Raw genomic sequence first — 16,637 nt, 5'->3', positions numbered from 1 at the left:
ACCTTCTGAAATTTGTCAAGAAGCCTTTAGGCTGTTGTTCAGTATGTGGCCAAGGTAGGCTCTTTTAAGACAAACTGTTATGAAACTTGCTTCACTATCAGCTTCGAGTCCCCCCGAATCCGAATCTTCTTGATACTATGCTTCTCAACTGCTATCAAGCCTAAAATAAGAGCCTCATACTCGGCTTCATTATTCGAAAAATGGAAGTCCAAGTTATAAGACAAATATAACTTTTTTCCACTTTTTCTTGTAAGGACTATCTTGGTTCCACTTTTCCCTCCGGCTGCTGCTCTGTCAAACTGCATACACTTCTCCTCTTAATTCTTCATTCACTGGTTCATAGTCACCACTTGGAAATTGGGCAAAGAGATCGGCTAAGGCTTGGCGTTTGATCGCCTTGGGAGCTACACATGTGATCTTGAATTCACCCAGTGCTAACAACCATCTTGCCACATTCCCAGTTAGAGCAGGTTTGCTAAGGAGGTATCGAATTGGATCACTTCTGGTTACAATCTGAATTTGATGTGCTAAAAAATAATGTCTAAGCTTTTGGGCGGCGAATACCAAAGCTAAACAATGTCTCTCTACCGAATTATATCAAACTTCTACTCCTCGAATCTTCCGACTGATGTAATATATCGGGCGTTCTACTCCATCTACATCTTGGACCAATAATGCCCCTATGGACTTGGGGGTTGAAGTTAGGTACAATATTAGAGGCACCCCGGGCTGCGAGGCTATCATGGTCTGAGGTGAGGTCAAGGCCATCTTGATTCTCTCGAAGGCCTTTTGGTGTTCTTGGTTCCACTCGAACTTGGCATCTCCCTTTAACAAAGAGTTTAAGGGGGCAGAGATCTCTGCAAGTGCTAGGATAAACCTCCAAATATAAGACACCTTCTCAAGGAACTTCTTTAACTCCTTCTGAGAATGCGGGGGAGACATTGCTCTTATAGATTTGACCTTGTCTTCATCTGCCTTGATACCATGCCAATGTACAAGAAACCTGAGAAACTTCTCGGTTGTCACCCCGAAAGCACATTTGAGAGGATTCATCCTCATTTTGAATTTCTGGCACCTCTTGAATACTTTATCAAGGTCTCGGAGATGGTCCTCTTTTTTCTTGGATTTTACCACTAGATCATCAACATAATCTTGCACCTCATGTTGGATCATGTCATGAAAAATTACAGTCATAGCCCTTTGGTAAGTTGCTTCGGCATTCTTAAGTCCGAAAGGCATGACTGTATAGAAGAAGTTTCCGAGAGGTGTTCTAAAAGCAGTCTTTTCTGCGTCCTCTTTGGCCATCTTAATCTGATTGTATCCGCTGAATCCATCCATGAATGAGAACATCTGGTGTCTTGAGGTGGCATCCACGAGAGTGTCGATGTGAGGTAAAGGGAATTCATCCTTCGGGCAAGATTTGTTCAAATCTCATAAGTCTACACATACTCTGATTTGACCATTCTTCTTCTTCACTGGCACTATGTTTACCAACCACGTGGGGGTACTGAATTAGCCGGATGAAAGCTGCCTGTTGATGTTTTTCAATCTCCTTCTTAATTTTCTCTTCGAGATCTGGATGATATTTTCGAGCAGCTTACTTGATTGGTTTGGAGTTTGGGAACACATCAAGATAATGGGAAACTAGGTCAGGATCTAATCCGGGCATTTCCTTATATGACCAAGCAAACACATCTGAGTACCGACTTATTAATTTTAATAACTGCTCTTGTTTTTCTAGGCTAAGGCTCGAACTTATGAATATCGGCCTTGGAGCATCTTGTCTATCACTCAGATCTACTTCAATAAGTTGTTCGAGCTGAGGCTTCGGCTTATCTTGCATGCATTCTTGAGCCACTTCAGGCTTTATTACTATGTCATTGTCGGGAGGCTCCTCTTTTGACACGGAGTCGGTGGCTAAAGAAACCAACTCCCCGCACCTTCACAAATAGTACACCACCTTGCCCCATTCTCGGACTTTCATCACCTTCTGAGGAATAGGCGGACTTTCTGGCCGAGACATCGTCCGCTTACTTGATTCTGCCTTTGGCTCCTTGTCATCTTTTATATCCTCCCAATAAGGAATTTTGACCCCCTGGGGCTTAGAGGTGGTGGGATTTTCTTCGACAAACAATTCAGTGAAGTAGATGGCATCAGAATAATAAGCTTCATGGGTCTCAAAAGGCTTTTCTGTAGCCTGAATTGTCACCGTCTTCTTTCCCTATTTAGCCTTAACACACTGATAATAACTCGACGGTACGGCCCCATATCTATGCATCTAGGTCCTCCCTAGAATGATGTGATAGTTTTCCTCAGAATCAATAATATGGAACTTGGTAGCCGAGCAAATCTCTCCAACAGCTAAATCAACTGTTATGCATCCCACAGTAATTCTTATTTCTCTACCGAATCTAATAATGACTATCGGCTGCTTCACAACGCGCTCTTCAGATATTCTGGCCTTCTCTAGAGTAACGCGGGTCATAATGTTGATAGAGGCTCCATTGTCTAGAAAAGTCCTTTTGAACTCAACCCCGTTAATATAAGCAGTCACATAAAGCGGACGGTTGTGAGAAAAGGGATACTTCCGGTCAATCTCAGAGAAAGTAATGGCACTAGATTGCTCTTTTGCCTTCCTCGAAATGGATCCCTCAGTCGATATGCATTCCTCATGGTGTGCCTTTGCTACATTGATGATAGCCTTGGTGATTTCTGTTCTTGCCTTCCTGGAAAGTCCAAGTTGGTCGAAGAATTGCTTGAACTTTACACAGTCTTGCAGAGTTTTGGCATAGTGATCCGGATCTTTCTCCACTCTTGGAGGCTCGTAGTTAACCATCTCCTCGGTCTCTTCAAAATAAAATGCCACATAAACATGGTGTCCTTCTTTTCCATAGTACTCTTCTCCTCCTTCTAGATCGAAGGGACCTTCGACATGAGTCATAAAGGCTCTACCCTCTAGATCGATAGCACTTCTATAGTAAACTTGCTCACCCTCAGGCTTGAAGGTGTCATCCAGATAACAATCATCGTCGTCGAGATTGGTGATAGCCTCAATCGTCGGGCCTTCATAAGCTATCATAGCAACATTCTTGCCATTGTCTCGGTGCTGAGGATATAGTTGTTCTCGGATGTCTTGAATCCCTTGCTTTTTGAACCTCAATTCGTCTGCCTCGACTTTATCTTTGAAGATTTTCCTGAGAGTCTAACACTTCTCTATCGGATGTTTCAATGTGAGATGATAGACACAAAACTCAGGGCTCTCGCGGTCCTTCTTTGATGGAATTTCCTCGACATAAGGCAATTTTAGCTCTCTATCGGTCATCCATTCCTTAACTAGAGCTTTTACCTCCTCGATTCCACATGGATAAGAAACATTGCCCTTTTCACCACTATATTACTTCCTCTTCTTGCCTCTATGACCCCCTCCTCGTGACTTCTGGGTGTCTGGGGCAGAGGCAGCAACAACAATAGGTCCACGAGATGATTTGAAGCTAGTCTTGTAACTAGCCTTAAATCCAGACTCTTGAGCCTGAGGAGTGCTAATGTTCTAAGCTGCTTCTATTAGTGTTGAGAAGTTGGATAGCTTGTGATTAACCAAAAACAATTTGTACTTGTTCAATGCCCCCCTAGACAGATTTGAACCAGATAACTCTCTTCTACAGCTTCATGACAATCCATCGCCTTGTCTTGAAACCTTTTGACGTAATCAAGAATGTCCTCACTTTCTCGTTGCTTTTCCTTACACAATGTAAGCGCGGTCACCTTCTCCGCCACTTGAAAGAACTAGGAGTGGAATTTGTTGACCATTTCCTCCCAACTTCAGATAGAGTTTGGCGCCAAATTAACATACCAACTATATGCTCGGTCATTGAGGGAATTAGAGAACTCTCTTAGCCGAAGGACGTGGTTTGAACCACGAATGCCTAGAGTCTCGATGAACCGCACATGTTCTCGAGCATTTTCTTGTTTGCCATTGAATTTGATGAACTTCGGCACTATATACCCCTCAAGGTATGGATAGCTCAGCATCTCAGTAGGGTATGGTGGCTTAACATCCGAGTCAGGCAAAGAGGGTAAAGTCCTCTTGCCCCATTCGAGATCAAACATAGCTTGCACATCAGCAAGAGTGAGAAATTGCTGAGGGAGAGAATTTGATGGTGGCATTCCCGAAACTTGGCTTATGGACCCGAAGACTGAGCTGGGAACGGCTTGGCCATTCTGGTGTTGAGAATTCACCATTGGTGAAGACACTTGACGATACTGCCCATCGGCACCTATGGACAAGCTAGTTAGTGATGGGACATTAAATTGAGGTCTGTAAAGTCCACCGTATGATGCAGCTATACTTGGTTGGGCTTGCAAATTTGTTGTCGGCACCAAAGGAGGCCTGCTTAGTACGTTAATAACATTTACTGGTGGTGGAATAAGATTAGGTATGGACAGAGCTCCTTTTTGCGCCATCATGCCCTTTATATTTGTCTGGATACCAACAATTGCCGGAGCGCCATTCATTATACCAGAACCTCCCCTAGTCACCATTGGATCTTGGCTTGGCCCACCGTGGAGCCCGGCGTGAGCATAATGTTGCCGCCTACTGTAGTCTGAGCATGTGTTACTGCTGTTGTGTTGCCATAAGCCACAGGCTAATTGGGGCCTACTTCTCTTTGGGTTTGATTTTGTACTCTGGCGGGGATAACTCCACCGCCAGTTTGATTTTTGTTTGGCGCCAGTGCAAAATTAGAACTCATCACCAACATGGTGTGAGTGAGATTCTAAAAAGTGGAAAGAATCTTCTACTAAGTATTTTGAAGTCCTTAAATGGCTTTGTGCAAAAGTGGTTGATCTAGAGCCATGGTCCTATCATCGCCACCATTAGAGGATCCTTGTTGGTGAACTCCATCTCCTCCCACCATCCTTGTTGGAGTTGTGTGGGTTCTAGATCTCATTGAGACCATTAACCAATCCGCCTCTCTAGTGAAGTCACCAAATGTATGAGAGGGTTCAAGAATGTCATCGAAAAATTTGAAGATCTTTGAAGAAAACTCAAATTCTCTAGGAATGATGAGAGGCTTAGATTTTTCAACAGTCACAAGTAAGAACACAATATCAAAGAGATGATGGAGATAAGAGATTAGGTGAAGAAGAATGCAAAGTAATTAGAGAGAGAACAATGGCAAGGCTTTCCCATGGATCTCCTACTTTCACTGTCAAGGTAGATAATGGAGAAGGAAAATTAGTTATTTTCCAAGAGTTGTCTCTCCAAAATCTATCCCTTGTAAAGCTATGGGTTGGTGCTATTTATAGGCACCTCATGATGTAAGATATGAAGCCCATGCGCAAGGCACATGGGGAATATTCTCTCTAACCACCTTATCTGAGGAGGTGACCTCTCTAAGGATGAGGAAAACCCCGATGAGAAGATCAACCTCTCGGCGAACCCTTCTTCTTAGCCACACCTAACCAATGACCCCCAATCATCCCAAAAGGCTGAGGTAGTCCTAGAGAACCCCCTATCGGTAATATTGTCGGTCTCATGGACCCCCCGAGGTCGTGCCACCTCAACCTGGGTATAGGAAAAATCAACTGATGGGTGAATTTATCTCCACCCACCGTCCTCGGGATTCGGGCCCATTGTTCGGGATCTAAACTCACTCATGATTCTGGTGAGTCAATCCCGGAATGCTCCAAGTCCGCAAATGTTCTGGGACTCACCAATAAAGCGGCTTCTAGATTGTGATCGAATCTGTTTGAAGCCCGAGTGCCTCGGATCTCTAGGCTTGTGCAATGCCCTTTCAAGTCCAGGCCCGAGTAAGTCTCTAAGTTCGTGGGTCCAAACTCTTTCAAGGCTCAGAGCGATCTGGCCCATTTGATGGCGATAAATCTGGGCCCACCAATCTTGGACTTTTTGATTGGGTCTAATTAATTTAGTGGGATCAAGTTAACTCCTCTTACACCAACTATAAAATAGTCCCATGTGAAGTAGTTCTGCATAAGAATATCATTTAATCCGTTCAATAAAAAATGTTGCCAAAGTAAACACATTTTAGAATTTAGACAAAGAGTACACATAGAACATGTTAAGAATCAGTCATGACATTACCTCATAAAATCAGTCATTGTACCATGTGTCATGAGCCAACTTTAAGGATTAGAAGCAGTATTTTGCCTCATATGTATTCTGATTCTGTTCAAATGCTTTGAAGAAACTCTCGCTTATAGGGATTGTTTTTGTTGCATCCAGCGGAACAAGTGTGACAGGAATGCCAGAATGCAATACCTACAAAAAAGAGAAATTTTTTTACAAGATCTTTGTTTCAGCAGTGCTGAGATTTCACAAGGCAAATTACATAATTAGTTTTACCTGTTACTATATGACAAGAAACTTTTACATATTATGTATCAATAATCATCTATTCTATTATCCATCCAAATTCATAAATGGTTTGCATCTTACAAACCCATTTAAAATTTGGTTTAAATAGGTTGGACATAGGTAATACCAGTACTTGTTAGGCTAGGATAAAAAAACAAGCAATACAGCAAGGAACCTACCACCACCACCATCTATTGGAAAAAGAGTTCAATAGAGTATACGGGCTGGTTAGGTTATTTGTCCAACTTGTACCCAATTCAATCCAGCCTACTTAAACTCATTTTTTAAATGGCTGGATCAAAAAGAGTTATGCATTAAAGCTACCTTCTTTTGCATAGAATATAATATGTGCGACTAGATGATGATCATCAACAAACAACTTCCATTACTGTATATGAAGCAAAAGGTTCTCCAAAGATATTAAACTCTGCGTATGCATTGCTAATATCTGGATACAAACTACCAGGAAGGCACTGCTTTGGTTTAGAAGAGTAGTTTGCATCCTTTGGACAGTTTGGCCTCACAGCACCACCCATGACATAAATATGCTCAATGTTTTTCTTTAAATGAAGATTGCTCATAAGAAAAATGGCAAAATTTGTGTGGGATACCAAAAAAAATACAACAATAGGACCCGCAGATACGACATCTATCATCACTTACTGTGCAGTGGGTTGCTGCAAAGGAGAATATTTCCTATCACCCTGATTTATAGAAGCAAATATCAACTAATAAATACACATTGTATGCAAAAGTAGAAATGAGAAATGGTGCATACCCTTCAAAGTTAAAATATAGAGTTGGACTCCAACTTTTTCTCAAAAATTAAAAAATTTAAAATTTAAAAAAAAGAAAAAAAGAAAAAGAAAAAACCAATCTAAGCCTTGTCTCTCAATCAAGTGGGTTCGGGTTACATCAATAATTTTTCGTCTTTTTTCTCTGCTAAGGACTATATGCTCAGTTAAATTAAATAAAATTATTTCTTTTTTTTATTATTGCATCCCATGTTAGTTTAGGTCTACACAATTTCATTTATTATTATCATCAACCTTCCTTACTGTTGCAACATTGTGTCCCATAAAGTATCCTTGAACTAACAGTGATGTTACTACAAAATTGATTAAATCGTTGAGTACATTATGCAAAAGAGGAAATGAAAAAAACTACAAATATCTTTTCAACAACTCCAACTAATGGTTAAGAATACTAAGAAAAAAAAAACTATTGATGAACTTACTCCAGTCAAGTTTGAAGCCCAATTTACCAAACACACAATTTTAGCAATTCAAGAGAGTTTTATACTACAAAAAAGAATAAGAATCTAAGACCATCTCCAACGGTTCATCAGATTGATCATCAAATTTAAATCTAATGAAAAATGACAGCTTTTATCTCTCTAACGGTTTTAGCAAAATGAGAACGGAGCAAAACTTTTACCAAACTGAGGAGCTTGATCAGATTTCACCATTCCACTATGCGTTTATGTTGGAGGTGGGTCCTACCAGACAACCAGCCGACGTCCGGTCGGTTGTCCGACCGGTCGTTCGGTTTAAAGAGAAAATGCACTGCTGCCTGCGAACTGCTTCAAAAGTTGGTTGCTTTTGTGGCACTAAGAATATATTCAAGATTGATATAGCTTTAAATTCTTACCAGAATGGAACGTGGAAAAGATGCATTGTATATAGATTTAAATTTCTGAAAAAAATTTGATGAAAAAGCTGCAACTCCAATAAGTTACTGTTGGTGTTGCAGAGTATTTGACAAAGTTACCGTTGTTGTGATCTATAAAATAAACCAATCTTTTAATTTTACTATATTATTAGAATTTCTATCTTCAGTTTGACAATATCATTACAATTTCTATTTTCCTTGTGAGCTTCAGTGTATATCATTACAATATATTTCACTGCCTGAGTTGGATGTTGTATCCTTCAGAATTTTCTTTAAACTATGGAAGATTTTGAAATGTTTGAGGAATCACAAACTTTAGAGCACAACACTAATATTAATTTATTTCGGAAACTTCTCGTGTTTCTCGTGGTAAAGTATTCACAGTTATAGAAGATGAAACTTTATGTAGATCTTGGTTGACAGTCTCTCAAGATCTCATTACTGGTAATAGTCAGACCATGGCAATATTTTGGGAATGAGTACTCATTTATTTTAATTCTCAATTGAACGGTGAATCAAATCGAAACTGTATTTCTTTGTCTCACCGTTGGTCTGTCATGAAAAAGGCAATTAATAAATTTTGTGATTTTCTTGAGCAAATTCAATTGCAGCAACAAAGTGGAACAACTGAGGCAGACATGGTAATTTTTATTTCTGTTATTAAATTTCAATTTTCTTAGTGCTCAATATACTTGTTATCGAATTGTTTTTAATTTTTTTTTTTTAGGTGGCTAAAGCGAAGCGAATGTATCATGCAATACATAAAAAACACTAAACTTTTTATACAAGTTGGGATATTTTGCGCCGAAGTTGTAAGTGGGATGAATTTAAAACACAACCAAAAAAACCCATGCAACATGCATATCTATGTTCAGATCCACCAACTGAAGGTGAGGCTTTTTAACCCAACAACAATATTACGGAGGACCAACAACCAACTAATACTCAACACGACTAATTGGTAGTAAAGCTGTGAAAGAGAAGTTGAAGAATCAAACAACTCACGATGTTAGATTTGATGAAATGACTGCCAACCAATCTAAAATTGTTGACGTATTATCAACTATTTTCGCTAGAATTATTGAGTGAGATGAACAAAAGGCAATAGACTATGAACAGAAGGCTGCAGAGCATCGAAGAAAGGCCGAGGATAGGGAGGAGCAACTAAAAATCTTATCTATAATGAATGAAAGAGAACAACGAAATGAGGATCATAAAATCATGTCAATGGACAAAATAAATTTAAATCCTATGCAAAGGGCATACCATGAAGAGCTTCAACGACAAATCTTATTTCGATTAACAAATAGATTTCCTTGACTGCTTCACGAAAACCTTGATTTGTATTCAATTTCTTGCAGTTTATTTTTGTATTACATTTTTTATTTTGATCAACAAATTCTTGCATTCTTGATTTGTATTGGTTTTATTATTTAAAAACAATAACAGTTTATATTGATGGTGGGTTGTATTGGTTGTATTGAAATTATTTGTATTCGTTTTATTTTATAAACAAAAACAATAATACAAACACACTTACTCCAAATCAATTTTGAAAATAAAAATGATAGCAACACAGAAAACATGGTCACAATAGAAATTTTTTGTACAGAGGTAGTTTTTCTCTAGTTTTTTGCAAAGGTAGTTTTTAAAAATGTCATTCACAGTTCAAATATCTATCAATTTTGTTTGTATAATTTTTTTTTTCAAACATGTTCACAAATATTTTTAAAACATGGTCAGAAATATTTTTAACATGCTCACAAATATCTATCAGTTTAAATATCTATCATTCACATGGTCATTTGTCATTTGTTCTGTTTGGTAACAAAGTCTACAAATTACTCAAGTTTACATGACCACCAGCTAATAAAATTGTCCAATATGTTCTAAAAGTCAGAACCACTACATTGATAAACCAAAATGTCCCAACAAAATATAAAAAGTTGTTACAAAAAAACAAAACAATGAAAATATAAATGAGCTCAGAGTACATTGTGAAAACAAACAAAAACCACATAATTTTTGTATTCATCCAATCTGTCATCCAAACACATCAACAGTTATTGTCTGGTGGTGGTAGAGGGAAGTAGTGCTAGTAGATGTCATTTATGTCATACTCAATTTGATCCATGCAATTACTTTCCATTTCATGACATCTTTCAATGTCCAAACGGAACTCACCAAATGGTTGAATTAATGAGTTCTGAACAATAACAAATGCATCGAACTGAGTACCCAATGCACTAAACTGGTTAGCCATTTCTTGTTCCCATTGAACACATTGGTTATACCATTCTTGTTCCATGGCCAAAAAATCAGTCCAATATTGAGGTTGTCCAGTTGATGGCATCGCATTGTCTTCAGGGTCTTCCTGAGCATCATCTAGTGGGACATGTGCATTCAGACTTCCCATCAAATTTTTAGCTCCACCAACATGGGTCAATGTGTAATCCGAAATGGCCGAAGCGATTTTAATCTCTGTTTCACCTACAAGTCGGATGTTAAAAGCTTTAAAAATTTTAGTGAGCAAAGCCCCAAAATTAGTGACCAGCCAATGATTTGACCAAGATTTGCGATCAACATTTCTTTCATTATTATGTAGCACAAATCCAATTTGTGGCCAACTTCAAAACAGTATAACAAATGAGAATTAAAATATGAAACCGCATCAAAATGTCCTCTTTTCGGGGTGACATTTTCTACTATAAACCGATGGAGAATCCAAAGGTAGGGTTTCAAATGTTTTGCTTATAAATTACTCCCGGTAAATCTCCTCTCACAAATAGTGGTATATACTTCACTGAGATTGCCAACAATATTAAGTAGCTCAAACTCATTTTGAAAATAGATACGCATATCCCCTTCCTCAACTCCAAGAATTCATGATAAAATAGGGATATCAAACTCAATACTCTTACCTTTCACATAAGATAGAAGACTAAAGTTTTCATCTTCTTCATTAGGATTTGAGAATCTCAAGTGAACATAAAATAAAGACACAAGACGTGGATATACCTTTTTTAGTAAATTAATTAAATTTACCCACCTCATTACTTCAAGTTTGCTAACTAACAGTGGATCATATTGAGGTGGAAAATTAACCCTTCTCCCAGTTACAATAGGTCGGCAGGAAATTAACCCTTCTCTCATTACTTTGAAAGGCTTGTTCATGATTATAACTGAGAAAATCATTTGTAGGATATACTGAACTTTGATGTTGTTGTTGTTGTTGTTGTCGTTGTCGTGGTGGAGGGTTGGAGCTTTCACCATGTTCTAGTCTTACTCATTTGGTTCTAGGCATGATGTGAATATTTATTCAATTTGATTGGAAATGTGTTAAATATGAATGGTGGATTAGAGAAGAGCTCAAATTCAGTGTGAGGTGACCAAATTGTGTGAAGTGTGTTGTGCAAAAGTGCAATAGATAAGGAAGTCCACACAGAAAAATAAATAAATAAATAAACATAGTCGGATGACGCACCGGTAGACCCACCAGTTGACTGACCGGTTGTGGTCGGTTTGTTCTGAACTTGGTATTGTTGCTTTTATTGCTTTGTCTTGCTGATTCTTTCAATGCACATAATAAAATATATTGAGTGGATATAGAGTGAATATAGAGTGTTTTCGGAGCAAAATTTGGCTTGCTGCTCTGGCTTGCTGGTGCTTTGGCTTGCAATTTGCAGAGCAAAAATTGTATTCGGATGCTGTCCAATATTGAGTATATGTAAAGTGTCAATAAATGAGGTAGGTGGTGGGTAAATTGCTTAAATGAAGTAGTTGGATGGTGGTGTGTGTTTCATGAGGCAGTCACATTACAAGTCGTATGTACATTCTGATATAAGGTATTGAATTGTCAAAGTTAGATTATACAGAGGTATTGAATGGTCAAATTTATGAATTGTCAAGTACTTGGATTGTATAGAGGTATTGAATTTTCTTGAGGTATTGAATTGTCAATAAATGAATTATCAAATTTATGAGGTACAGAGGTGTTTCATGAGGTATTGAATTATCAGTTGTTATTTGTAATTGATTTGTAATATATATTTTAATACTACATTTATTTTTTTAATTCATTTGTTCAGTGTGCTACATTCATTTATAATTCATTCAAATGTACTGCATTCATTTTTAATTTAATATATGTGGATATATATAACAATCAGTAGTCCAAAGTCATATCAAAAAGTAAAATGTCAGTAAATTATGACATCAGTATATTGGTAACAAATGCACACTATTTTGGATAATGACAAAATTAACGGACCAAAAATACTACCAAAAACAGATTTGTACATTGTGAAGAGCACTAACAACAAACAAACTCTGACAGCTTTCCTTGTGTAATCACATCCCATTCAAAAAAATAACCAAAAGTTCATGTTCACGTCCACGTAGTGAATTTAGTTTTCACCGTAAAGATGCCACATATGTTCTATTAAATCATTGCGGAGGGCATAATATGCATTTTTATCTCTAATACCTAAATAATGAGACGGAAATGATTGGAAGTCATTCTTAGTACTAGACGAAAGTACTACTAGTGAGATGGTTGATGAAATCTCATAATCGAAATCAAAATGCTCCTCTCTCTCATCTTCGACAATCATATTATTTAATATAACGTAACTCTTCATTATGTTTCCACGCACTTTCGAATCCCAAAAACGTACGACACCATCTATAATTGTAAATCGGGATTGGAGCACTCTGAATGCCCGATCTACATCCTTCCTTGCTGACTCTTGCATCATTGCAAAAGGTTGCTTCTTTGCTCCTTGGAGAAAAGACATTGTTTGGACAAGTGTTGCCCATTGAGGGTATATACCATCAGTAAGGTAATAACCCATATTATAACTGTGTCCATTAATAGTGCAATGGACAAAGGGAGCTTTACCTTGGGCAAGATCAAAAAATAAGGGCGATCAATCCAACACATTCAAGTCATTGTGTAATCTAGGCATTCCAAAAAATGCATGTCAAATCCACAAGTCATAAGAAACTACTGCTTCAAGAATGATGGTTGGCTTTTTCTTATGGTCTACGTATTGACCTTGCCATGCTTTTGGACAATATTTTCACTCCCAATGCATACAATCTAAACTTCCCAATATACCCGAAAACCCACGAATCTCCCCAATAGTAAGTAATCTAGCAATATCTGTTGTTGTTGAAGATCTGAGGTATTCTGGTCCAAATATTTCAATTATTGAATTGCAAAAGTATTGCAAACTTTCAATTGCAGTGCTTTCCCCAATACGTATATAATCATCAATTGCTTCTGCTGCCACTTCATATAACAATATTCTTATTGCTGAAGTCATCTTTTACAGGGGAGACAATCCAAGGATATGAGTTGCATCTTGTTTTTGAACAAAGGTTAGTTGCTGTAACATTGGTATTCAATTGATAATATGATTTGGTGTTATTGTTTAATTTGTTCCTCATTTGTAATTTATTTACTATCAAGTTGTGATGTATTTATATACCTCTTACCTACTAGAATCAACTACAAATCTATTTGATATATTTGGCAATTGATAACAATGTTTCTCAATATTTTTTTGGTGATCAGAAATTTAAAATCTATGAGAGGTATCTAAACCTTTCTCCTTTTAAAGTTGTGTCTTTGTCAGATTCAGTTGGTGCACATATCTCTTCTTTGAATTGGTTGTGATTTTGGCCACCATGACTAACAAACACAAACACAAACTGATTTGAATAATTGGGTTTACATTAAAGGAAAAAATCCAAATGGCAAACCACCCGCAACCGCCAGCACATCCGTAAACCCTATCTGCACAAACCGCAAACCACACTACGGGCAGTTGTGGTTTGACTTTTTTCCAAACTGCATAGCTGTGAACGGGTCAAAACCGAACCGCAAACCGCACAAATCCGATCCGCAAGCACCCTTATTTCCAACGATTCACTATTTTTTTAATCAAATCTTAATAAAAAAATGATGAGTTCCTCAATCTGATATGAGCCGCTCCAAAGGTTGCACCGTAGCTTTCATCAAAAGAAATGGGACGTCCGGCAGGATGACCGCCCTGCCGATCGGACAAGCAACTGATTTTTTTTTCCCTCCATTAAATCTTTCCTTTTTTTTTTGGCCTCTAATAATGATTTCCTTCTAAAAACTGATATAAACATATTAATCCATGTACCATATACCAGACAAGAGGTTCGTTATATCTGCCATCAACTATAACTGAAAGCAGAGCATAATGAGTATCTCAATTTTTACCTGTTTACTTCATTTTCATCCTCCTCTTCTTTCTCATTCTCTGATGATGAGTCTAATGATGAAAAAATGGTCACACTTTTGGAGGTTTATGAGATAAATAATGCTAGTATGATTCAGATTTTGCAATCAACTGATGGATAAAAAAAAAGAGGTGGTTCTGTTGTAGGACATAATTACATACATCGCGATAGATGGAAGGTTCATGAGCGATTGTTCGCAGATTATTTTGCGGCAAATCCAGTTTATTCACCTGCAATATTTCAGAGACGTTTTCAAATGCGTCGTCCTCTGTATCTGCAAATTTTGAATGCTATTGAAGCACACAATTCATATTTCCTCAGTACAAAAAATTCCACTCTTCCAACACACAGAACCAAATGGCTCATGGAAGAGATTGAAAACCCACCATATTTTCAAGTCAATGAACATTGCACTGTTGCAATAGAGGATGTGTATAATCAATATACTTGTCCCAAAAAGGCTTGTACTTTTCCATTTCAATCTTCAACCATGGCTTTGAGTTTCCTTTATAGTGCAGTACAGCCCCCTTCTCTATCATTTGCCAAAAAAAGATTCGATCTTGCTAGGTCGATACGTGCGATGAGAGAGTGTGGTCAATCGGTCGATCTTGCGATGAGAGAGAGTCGATCTCTTCCGAGGTTGATTGGTCCAAATGAAAAACAAAAGAGTGAGAGACTGATGAGATGAGAGTGAGAGACTGAAAAACGAGAGAGTGAGAGCTGCACATATGTGTTTTTGAGTTTGAGAGATTAGATTAGGGTTTTGTTTGTTTGGGTATAGATAAAGATGAATGGTCCAATTTGAAATTTAAAAAAAAAAAAAAAAAAAATTGTTAATGCAGGCGGGTGCAATTCAAACCTGCAACCCGCTCGCAACCCGAAAATTAGCCAAAATCCAAACTGCACCCGACCCTAATGTATTTGTAAAACCGCCCATACGTGTGCGGATCGGATCGGGTAAGGCGGTTTGGACGGATCGAATAACCCTATGCCCAACCCTAGTTGGAAATGCTCTAACAAAATGCAAGACAAAGTTTAAAAATAAAAAAATTTATGTTTGGTACCTGAGGAAGAAAGCCTTTGCATAAGCCGAAGTTAGTATCGATATCCAAACGACTGCCCAAGGATCCCCTGTCGCCAAATATCACTGTCCCCATGTCCCAAATCACTTACAACCATTGGATATATCTTGAGATTCTCAAATCTTGGGATTCTCATATGATCCAATGGTTATGAGTAATTTAGGACAAGGGGACAAGAATATTTAGGGACAGGGGATCCTTACTCCCAAACGACCCTTGAAACCCGCTGGTATTGCTTGCCTGTAATGCAACATACCACAATCACAATAATTCCAAATTTGAGTTAAATGTTTTATTTGATATAAATTGCTACCATCTTTTCATCAAATTTTTTATCAAATTTAAATTTGACAAAGTATTTGGTGGTGGGTATAATTCTTTGAATTTTTTAGGGTTTTTTTTATTTATTATTAACTTTATGATAATTTAGTGAACTTTTTTTAGTAAATTACAAATACACAATCGTCCTTATAGCTCTGCAAATTACATTCCACTCCTGAGATTTTTAATTTCATAAAAAAATAATCTCTTTTATTAATAAATCATAAAATCAATTAACATTTTTTAATAATGTTAGAAATGTACTTCAATTAATAATTCAAGTAATTTTATTATTGTAAAAGAGAATATTTTAAATTTTTATTTTTTTAGTTAATTCTATTAAATAAAAAATTATGATAAAGGAGTATTTGTAATTTTTCAAATCACAAGAGCAATCTGTATTTTTAGTAAATCTCATGAGGTGTATTTCTAATTTATCCTAAAATTTAAAAGAAATTACTAAATACGAAAAAAATTAAAAATCCAACTACTTTTTGAAAAAATTTATCTTTACTAATTTTTTTTAAATTTATTCATAATTATTTTATTTGTGAGTGCATCTAAAAATAGAAATAGAAAAATAGAAAAAAAATTATTAAAGACCAAAACAAATGAAAATCACCTCTTATTATCTTCATAATTTCAAAAATATTATTGACACATGATTTTGGATGTATGTTCTATACAAACTTTATGTTTGTAAATTATTTTGACATTATCATATTTATTTTTTAACAATTTTAATAGTATCTATTTGTAAAAATGTTTCAAAATACTTGTATAGTATTACATACTCCTAAGAAGATTTGAAAATTCATTGAGTTCAATTTAACCCACTAAACTCTACACATAGCTTCCGTCCATGCTTCCAAGTTTGAAATAAAGGCAAGTTTGGCAATAGGTTATTTTAATCAAAA

General features: G+C 37.0%; 1 pseudogene; it reads right to left on the bottom strand.

Annotated features, from left to right (window-relative positions):
- Positions 1-16,637, bottom strand: part of LOC114275480 (nucleoside hydrolase 3-like) — a 54,573-nt pseudogene that overhangs the window by 27,600 nt on the left and 10,336 nt on the right.

The sequence above is a fragment of the Camellia sinensis genome, chromosome 5 (assembly GCF_055761805.1).
Source record: "Camellia sinensis isolate YWXY chromosome 5, ASM5576180v1, whole genome shotgun sequence".
NCBI classification, from domain to species: domain Eukaryota; kingdom Viridiplantae; phylum Streptophyta; class Magnoliopsida; order Ericales; family Theaceae; genus Camellia; species Camellia sinensis.
Note: the sequence above shows the minus strand (reverse complement) of the source record. Positions and strands in the feature narration are given on the sequence as shown.